Source organism: Trachemys scripta, chromosome 3 (assembly GCF_013100865.1).
Source record: "Trachemys scripta elegans isolate TJP31775 chromosome 3, CAS_Tse_1.0, whole genome shotgun sequence".
Lineage (NCBI taxonomy): Eukaryota > Metazoa > Chordata > Testudines > Emydidae > Trachemys > Trachemys scripta.
Genome location: NC_048300.1, coordinates 193,944,995 through 193,955,121, shown reverse-complemented (window position 1 = coordinate 193,955,121; position 10,127 = coordinate 193,944,995). Strand labels below are relative to the sequence as shown.

General features: G+C 46.7%; 1 long non-coding RNA gene across 1 annotated transcript in view; it reads left to right on the top strand.

The window, feature by feature from the left end:
• Window positions 1-845: 845 nt before the first annotated feature.
• Window positions 846-10,127, top strand: part of LOC117874070 — a 10,265-nt gene continuing 983 nt past the window's right edge. The window contains exons 1-2 of the long non-coding RNA XR_004644894.1: window positions 846-895; window positions 3,246-3,403. This is a non-coding gene — a long non-coding RNA (uncharacterized LOC117874070). The remainder of the gene's footprint in view (window positions 896-3,245; window positions 3,404-10,127) is intronic.

The window sequence follows — 10,127 nt, the reverse complement described above, 5'->3', positions numbered from 1 at the left end:
GGGGCCTCGGGGCGGAGCCAGGGTGGAACACTCCCTGGGAAAAATAAAAGTCAGCGCCTATGTCGTATGCCATGTACCTACAGCCCCCTGATTTCCTTAATTCAGCCCTGGGAGAAAGTGCATCGTGGGTGAAATTCACCCCCATGCAGAGGGCCTCAAAGTAGGGCTTACATGGATCTGGAAAGGCACTAAGGGTATGTGACGTTATTGACATGAACTGTGACTGTATAGATCACTGTTGCAACCAAGGTCCTGTAGTAGCACCAAATCTTGTACATAGGAGGTCAAGTAAGATGTTTATCAAAAGGTTGTAATTTGCTGGTTATAATCATGCTGTCTGTATGTGTGTATCATTTTTGTATTTGAAGTTATGAATATTGGCTATGTACTTGCATCTCAATGTCTTTGATTCTTCGTAGCATTAGTGAAGCATTTGGTCAGCCTCTTGAGAAAGGAATTTGCAGATTAAGTGCCCAGTCAAGAAACACTTAACTGACAATGGATCTTGGGAGACTCCAATCCGCATATGAGAAGCCTCCCTGGGGATGGTCAAAGTAGAATATGAGCAATGGTTGCTGTATCTGTAAAGAACTGAGTCATGCATGGACATGTGACTTGCCCATGTGACTCCAAATTCCACCTGACTGCTGTGATTTTCCACAGTAAGAACAAAGGGGTCCTTCCACACGGCAGAGGATATAAAAGGCCCTGGAAACCCCTCCGTTTTGTCTTCAGTCCTGCTTCTGACCTCTGGAGGAACTTTGCTACAAACTGAAGCTCTGAGCAAAGGACTGAATGTCCCATCCCAGCTGTGGATGTACTCCAGAGACTTGATTTGAACCTGCAGTTTATTCCATCACTGCTACAAGCCTGAACCAAGAACGTTGCCATTACTGTATGTAATTAATTCCATTTAACCAGTTTTAGCTCTCATCTATATTTCTTTCTTTTTATGAATAAACCTTTAGATTTTAGATTCTAAAGGATTGTCAACAACGTGATTTGTGGGTAAGATCTGATTTGTATATTGACCTGGGTCTGGGGCTTGGTCCTTTGGGATCAGGAGAAACTTTTTTTCTTTTACTGGAGTATTGGTTTTCATAACCATTCATCCCTATAAGGAGCGGTGCTGGTGGTGATACAAGGGAACTGGAGTATCTGAGGGAATTGCTTGTATGACTTCTGGTTAGCTAGTGGGGTAAAACTGAAGTCCTCTCTGTTTGGCTGGTTTGGTGTGCCTTAGAGGTGGAGAACCATCAGCCTGGGGCTGTGACAGTCCTGCTCTAAGCAATTTGTCCTGAATCGATACTCTTGGTTGTGTCCCACCAGAGACAGCATCGTTACAGGGTAATAATACTTAACACTGATATAGCACTTCCTAGCTGTCAAAGTGCTTTGCAAAGGGGCATAATCATTATGATTTATTATTTGTATTATTGCAGCACCTAGGGGCTCCAGTCATAGATTCATAGAGTCCAAGGCCAGAGGGACCACTGTGGTCATCCAGTCTGACTTCCTGTATAACACTGCCCCGAGGACTTCCCGAGAATAATTCCTAGAACAGATCTGTTAGAAAAATATCCAGTCTTGATTTTAAAACTGTCAGTGCTGGAGAATCCGCCACCATATGTGATAAGTTGTTCCAATGAATCATAGAATCATAGAATATCAGGGTTGGAAGGGACCTCAGGAGGTCATCTAGTCCAACCCCCTGCTCAAAGCAGGACCAATTCCCAACTAAATCATCCCAGCCAGGGCTTTGTCAAGCCTGACCTTAAAAACCTCTAAGGAAGGAGATTCCACCACCTCTCTAGGTAACCCATTCCAGTGCTTCACCACCCTCCTATGGTTACTTACTTTCACTGTTAAAAATGTATGCCTTATCACTAGTCTGAATGCATCCAGCTTCAACTTCGAGCCATTGGATTAATTTATACCAGGGATCTCAAACTCAAATCACCATGAGGGCCACATGAGGACTAATACATTGGCCCGAGGGCCGCATCACTGATACCTTTTCATACAAAGATACAAAAGCCCCCCCTCTACCCCGGCCCCGCGCCCACTCCACCCCTTCCATGAGGCCCTGTCCCACCTCTTCCCACCCCTTCCCTGCCCCCATTCCAAACCCTTCCCCAAAGTCCCCGCCCCAACTCTGCCCCTCCCTTCCCCTATTCCAACCCCTTCCCCAAATGCCCGCCCCAGCCCTGCCTCTTCTCCGCCTCCTCCCCTGAGAGCACCGTGTGCCCGCTCCTCCTCCCTCCCTCCTGGAAAGTCTTAAGTGCCACCAAACAGCTGTTTGGTGGCGGGAAGCACTGAGATGTAGGCGGAGGAGTGGGGATGCAGTGCACTCGAGGGGGCGGGGAGTGAGGGAAGCTATGGTTGGCTGCGGGCCATGTGTTTGAGACCCCTGGTTTATACCCTTTTCAGCTAGACTGAAGAACCCATTATTAAATAGCCGTTTCTCAGGTAGGTACTTATAGACTGTAATCAAGTCACCACTTTCTCTTTGTTAAGCTAAATAGACCAGGTCATGGACCAGGACACAGTGCTAGGTACTGTTCAAACACGGCACAAAAAGATGGTCCCTGCCCCCCAGAGCTGACAATGTAAATATAAGACACGAGACAACGGATGGATACAGACTGATGGGGCAGTTCAAGGAAATAATGGGATAATACTGGTCAGCATAACAGGCAGTAGACTCAACACATCAGCAGTTTAGCTGTTGTCATGTTTATCCCCATTTTACAGACTTACCTGCTGCAGACTTTATATAGGGCCTGATCCTGAAGTCAGTGAAAAGGCTCTCAAGGGCTTTGGGTCAGGCTTATAAAGAACAACAATTAATAATTAGCAAAGACCTTAGGAGAGCCATTAAATAATGAAGGTGCGATGCCAGATTGCTATCATTTTTATATTTATTGCTTTTCTATATTTATTCCACATTTCTGCTGAGGGAGGACAGATTGGATGATCTAACAGGTTGCGTGGGGTGGGGGAGCGGGTTTGTGTGTGTGTCAATCTCCTGGTGCAAGAAAACTTAAGGACAAAATCAATTTGACTGTTTGGAAACAAAAAATGAGACTCCCAAATCAAGCAGAGACTTTCCGTGACCCCCAAAGCTATCTCAGCCCTGCCAGAGCTGCTCAGAGCGGGGTTGCTGGAAATGTTATTCTGAACAGAGACCAGAGGAGGAACATTTGCATATGTTTCAAACGCGTGACCTTATCTTTCTCTTGCAGATGAGGAAGTTCCAGAGAAGAAACCGAACTGGATGGAACAACTGTCAGTGAGCTGGGTGAGATGAACTGCGGGGGAGTGGGGAGAAGTAAATCTGGAGGAAAGAAAACTAAGTGGGTGAAATCCACCCCTGCGCAGAGGCTCTGCATCTGTGCACCACGTAAGTCCTCAAAATAGGGTGGAAATGATGCATTTAATGGTGCAATGGGTCCTTTGCATTTATCCCGGGGAGAGAACATCTGGCAAGGATGTATATGCACCCTGCCATTTACAGAGCTCAAAGCACTTTCTGAAGGTGGGTCTCTTATAATCCCATTTTTCAGATAGGAGTAATGGGGGCCCACGTAGTTGAACTGATTTATCCAGCGTCACACAGTGCATGAACACCAGAAAGACTGGGTGGGCAACAGAGGAAACAGCTCTTTGTTGTTCTCAAGAGTGTTTTCTCTGTAATGATTTTGTCCCAAGTAAATGTGCCAGGTTTAGCAAAATTCTTTTTTAGCTATATAATTTCAATGAACAATAGTCATGTTTATTTTAAGCATTTACAAATGTTATTGATTTAAATTGTCATGGCTGTGGAAAAGTACGGGAGAGTGTCGGACAATAATTTAATAACAGCAGAGGCTGAGATACAAAAAAGCTAAAGCTTTATAAATTGTTAAACCAGAAATTGTCAACACCAACTCTCAAAATAAATAAAGTCAATACCCTTAAATCAACCAGTCCGACCTGTTTTTACTATTTGTTCACTAGCTATTTACTCATTTGTTACAAGCCTAATTGAAAAGGCTAAATCACTGGATTTGGGTGCTCATAATTCTCAGTCAGTGTTTTTTGTACTTTGCCTGTCCGTAAATTTTGAGTATTATTGATGGAACTAGTTTGTTGTCGGTTTGTGTGCGTGCGGTGAAATCGACATTTTCCAATAAAAAGTCTAATCCTTCCAAGTCTACTTATGGGCAAGCCTGCCCTATCAGGTACCACCCATCTTCCACATGGACACCTGGGACCCTTTCAGAGTTCTTCAATCCATTCCAGCAGGATGTGTCCCCCTAGTGTCATGTCAATTCTTGGCACCGGGGGCATGACTGACGCCAGGGGGAATTTGATAGCTGCTTTCAACTATCTGAACGGGGGCTCCAAAGAGGATGGATCTAGACTGTTCTCAGTAGTGGCAGATGACAGAACAAGGAGTAATGGTCTCAAGTTGCAGAGGGGAAGGTCTAGGTTGGATATTAGGAAAATCTTTTTCACTAGAAGGGTGGTGAAGCACTGGAATGGGTTACCTAGGGATGTGGTGGAATCTCCTTCCTTAGAGGTTTTAAGGCCCGGCTTGACAAAGCCCTGGCTGGGATGATTTAATTGGGGACTGGTCCTGCTTTGAGCAGGGGGTTGGACTAGATGACCTTCTGAGGTCCCTTCCAACCCTGATATTCTATGATTCTATGATTCCTCTATCCGGCTGTCCACTTTATACGGTTTTCAGATCTTTGTCTGTGCGGCCTCTTGAATCCAGTCTAATCAAGTCTTTGAAATTTCCACCCCCAAGGGTGGAACGCCCGCAGACTGATTTTCCTGTCTCCAGATTTGCATTTGTTACCCCCCAGAGATGCTAGTTCCTGGTAGTTCTATGCCTTAGGTGACTTCCTCTCAGTCACGCCACTACTTGTCTTGCTTCAAGAAAGAAGTTAACCCCTTCACTCCCAGCAGGTAACACTACAAAGTGAGGGGGGAAATTGAGTCACACATACTCTTTCATAAAAATAAGTCAGAAGTTTCCCAGATCTTAACATCAGGGCGTTACTACCAATGTACTGGTTAGAGTCCAGTTTGGATAATTACTCTACCTCCCTAAATTCCCCAGTTTGAAACAGCTGTTCTTCACTTCCTGTCCCAAACTATTGTGTAGTGCTGTTGTGAATTAAGTTACCTCGGTCATGTCCTGTCCCTTTAAATGTTTGGGCACTCACTCCCCTCTCCCCAGTGCAAAGCCTCATTTTTGTGTTAGTTTCTCCCATGCTACCGGAAGAATAACGTTACCCCAGCAAACAGCTGTGTTTCTTACAGCTCCCTCTGTGTCTGTCTGTCTCCTTCCCTGCTGGGTCCTCATATAACAACCTCCGTCTCTCTGACCTTCCTTTCCTGGGAGCATTGCTGAGGACATTGCAGTGTGACAGCTCGGCTGCATGGTGGAGTTTGCAGATTTCTGAGACTGCGGTGTGTCCTGTCGTATAACGCACAGACATTGTATTTGCAACTCGAGAGCCTGGCCCAAACCCCGGTGAAATTAATGGGTGTTTTTTCCCCCTGACTTCAATGGGCTTTGAGCAACAGAGCAGATAAGTGAGGCACACGCGTGCTCTATGCTGCTTAAGAGAAGCCAGATGCAGAGAAAAGATAATGATGCCTGTCGGACCTTTGGACAGTGGTACAGCTCGCCGCAAAAAGCGACCTGCAGAGGTGATCTCTCAAGGCCAGATCTTGCACCCACTGACCTCTTGGATAAAACTCCCATTGCCTTGGAAAGGAGCAGCCTGATTGCGTGGGAGACTGTGTCATTATACGGGGACATAATTACTACCTGAGTGATTGCCTGGCCCTGGCAGTAGCGGTGACTGTCCGCAGGAATCAGACCTACCTGAATAACAGGTAAAACCTGCCAAGGTGCCGTGGGCCCCGACCCAGAATGTCTGGTCTATGGCTTGGCAAAGAGCTGAGAGGTGAAGAGAATTCCATTGAGAAGGAAATATACTTTAAGAGCTAGCGATAGAGAACGCACCCTCAAAGGGGACCCGCTTTCCCAACATACAAACCCTCACCACTCTCTCCGCTGCTACATTCTCCAGTGATGACTCATGTCTTTCTGCTGATTTTCCTTTGAACCAGCCCTCTAAAGAGGCGGTCTGGTCTCAAGCGAGTGAGGGCATAGCAGGCAGAGTTCTAATATCCATTCCGATTGGATGCGTGGCCTTGTGCTTGTTGAATCACTCCGTGCCTCAGTTTCATTTCTGTAACATGATGGTACAAGTATTAGTCAGCTCCCTCGCAGGGGTGCTCTGGGAGATGAAATAGTTTGTTACAGATTTTTGAACAGGTGATAGCTGGAAACATGCTTTTAGTTGATTATTAATATGACTTTATTGCAGTAGTGCCTAGAGGATGCAATCTGGGGTCAGAGCCCCATTGTGCCAGGCACTGTACACGTATAACACCCAGACAGTCCCTGCTCCAAAGAGCTGCCCGGCCAAGTATAAGATGAGAAACAACAGCCAAGCACAAAGGGGTCTTGATCCATTGCACGGGGCTTCTAGGCACTAGGGTACTAGGAATACATAACTATAACAAGTGGCTACAACCAACAGGCGGAGGGTTGCAAGGTAACAGCGTGGCAATGATGATCCATTTCACAGATGCATTTGGAAAATGTAGATCTGGTTCTGGATTTGGACTGGGTGTCCTTGTACCCCCTGAGAATCCAGGCATGTTCAGATCTGAAGTCTGGGTTCATGCCCCTCTATATTTACTCTAAAAAGATAACGAAAGCAAAGATTAAAATAAATGTGATAGGTTTGGCAGGATTCCATTTTTTAAAATAATTTTAATGGATAATATTGACGTTTATTTGTGAGATATTTTTTATTTTTATCCATTGAAATTTTCATAGTTATGGGAAAATATGGAGAAGGGGAGTCAGACAGTGAATATTTAATGACAGTAGATATTGAGATGTGAAAAGGGAAAGATTTATAACCATTAAAACGCAAGCTGTTAACACCACATGTCCAAAGATACAAAGTAAATATCCTTAAATCAGACTCTGGACGTTCTCAAGCAGCGTTTTTCTTTCTTTGCCATCGGTACATTTCGGTTAATGTCGATGGAATGGTTTTTGGTCAGTTTGTGTGTGTGCGGGGAAATCTGTGTTTGCCGACATTTACCGATTAAAAATCTGATCCTTCCAAAGCTAGTTATCGTTACACACACACAGAGAGTAGGGGCCTTAGATATATTTAATTGCACAGAAGAATAGCCTCAGATTGAAGTCTTTTTATGTGTCCTAGGCCAATTAATAGTTTTTGGCAGGGTCCTTAATAAATTATAATCCCTTTATTCCAGCTCATGAAGCAGTCGAGTCCTTTGATCACTGATCGCCTTTCCTCACGCTTGATCTTGGCACTGTCTGGTGTATAATCAGTTGGCACCCCCTTCCAGCTGTCATTCCCTCTGCCAGTCATCCACCGTCTCCAGACGCCAAGCAACCCTTCCACAGCATGGTCAGCTGGCAGGGGTCTGGGGAATGAGAAGCCCTTGTGTTTCCAAGCCTACCCTTCAACTGGCACTGCTGTCATCTGCACGTATCCCCCTGCTACCCCTCAGGCCTCGCCTTCTTGCCAGATTTATGTGGTCTTTTTACGTGCCATCAGCCTTTGGAAACGAGCAGGAGAAGTGTCCGTTTGTATGACACCCTCCCATTCTCTGTCTGGAGCAGACCGGAACCCCCATTCACTTCAGTCAAGGGCTTGGTCCAAAGTCTGTTGACATCAACTTCTGCTTTGGCTCAAGTGTCAATGGTGATGTTTTGAAAAATAGGTTTTTATCACAGGGTTAGGTCCTGTCGTCACTGGGCAGCAAATTGCTGCCCCAAACGTGACTGATAGTAACATTTACAAGGGCGAAAGCTAAACATGTTTCTGCCAGACCCAGACTGGAGCGTGGTAGAGATGAGTCTATGTGCTTTCTCACAACATTTCCCTGCCAAGGAGGTAATAGCAGAGGCATAATTCATGCTACCCTGCAGCAAACGTACGGGACCTGATCCCCTCGTTCGCACCAGAAACGCCATTGAATTCAGTGATTTCTGATTTGCACCTGTATAAGTGAAAAGAGATTCAGGTCCTGCTTTGAGCAGGGGGTTGGACTAGATGACCTCCTGAGGTCTCTTCCAACCCTCATCTTCTATGATTCTATCCCATTGACTTCACTGGCCATCGGACTGGCCCCGAAGAGCAAGGTGTCGTTGCTATGTGTGTACCTCTGCGGTGCATACTGCCTGCGGCTAATCAGAAGTCCGGCTTCACCATTGAACAGCAGTGGCTAATTGCCACGCAGCCCGGCTCCTCTTTGGCTGGTGCCTCCACGCTGCATTGTCAGATAATGTGACTCATGTGACAGGGTGTGGAAAGTGTCGCAGAGACGCCACGGAACACATCTGGCAGCATGTGCGCCGATGCTGAGAGACAGAAGAGAAGCAAGTGAGCAGGCACTGAAGAGCCGGTGTCTCCTGGAGTGGAGATTGGGTCCCTGGCCTATTGTGCCCTGGCTAATGCTGGCTCTGTGGGCTGATGTGTCTCTCAGGCCCATAGGCTGATATGAGCGTAGCAAGCCAGGGCAAAGGCGTGAATTCTCCATTTGGTTCTAACTCACACGCTCCATTCCACTCGCCAGACAGAGACGGGAAGCAGCTGAGGAGCAGGAAACCCATGGCAACCAGACTGACAGCCCCTGAGCTGTGTCTCACTCCCCCGCCCCCCTTTTGTTTGCTGCTGGCACCTCTCTGACATTCTCTCTTTTTGTCTGGTTTGCAGATTTTAAAGGGAGCAGCTTTGTTCTTCCCATAATGCATCTCTCCCCAAGGCAGCATCGACTGGGGCTGGGGAAGCTCGAGGGAGATTCAGTTCTCTCTGGAGGAGAGATTTAGGGGCTTTGCCCTTTAAGAAGCACCTTCACGCCTTGCCCTCCGCTGTCCAGCATGCAGAGAAACCCTAGCTAAAGTGCAGAGCTTAACACTCATGAGCAACCCTATGAGTGCAAACCAGGAGGCACACAACAATGCGTGCGATAACTAATCAGTGTGCTCTCCCCCGGTCTCACAGGCAACCTTACAGCAAAACAGGGTGCTCAGTCCAGTGCTCACAAGAAGCCCTACAATAACAAACCCAAAGCCACGGTCTCGCACTCAACTCGGCTACTACAAACCGATACATCTCATGGAGGAAAAAACAACACTGATGGGAGACAGACGTCCGTTCCAAGTAGCTTTTCAGGGAAGACGCAGGGTGGGTAAATATCCTAAAACATGCTGACTATGCCCTTTATCATTGAGCTAATCCAGATGCAAAAATCCATCCCTCTCCTCCAGGAACAGAATCCTAAATCAGGAAAGAAACTGCAACCCTGGAGGAAGTTCTAGCCAGCAAAAATGGCTCTGTTGCAATGTATTAAAAACCCAGCTCTTTGAACACATTGGCCACAATTGCTGCATCTCCCAGGGTGTAGAATTGGGGCTGTGTTGACACTAATCACTGTGTGATGCTGGCCAATGAGGTGCTAGTTCATGCCAAGGCCCTTAAGGCTCAACCGAACACTGACAACTAGGTAGCTGGAACCAGTCTGGCTCACCTGTGTGTTAGTATAGTTAAAATAGGTATTCGAGTTATAACAATATGCTTAGTGTTTAGACTTTACTGAATGCTTGTAAAGTGCTGCGGGCCTCAGTCTCACTTATAACATCTCTATCGCGTGTTATAAAGTTATATTTAAGTGCAGGGCCGTCCTTACCCATACGCCAAGTACGCAGCTGCGTAGGGCACCAGGGAATTTGGGGCACCACATTTCCTGGTGCCCTGCGCAGCTGCGTGCTGCTCCAACCCCTGCTCCGGCTCTTCCCCAGGGCCCCCGCCCCTGCTCCGCCCCAGCCCCACCCCTCTCCCCTGCATAATGACAGGTTTCAGAGTAACAGCCGTGTTAGTCTGTATCCGCAAAAAGAAGAACAGGAGTACTTGTGGCACCTTAGAGACTAACAAATTTATTAGAGCATAAGCTTTCGTGGACTACAGCCCACTTCTTCGGATGCATCCGAAGAAGTGGGCTGTAGTCCACGA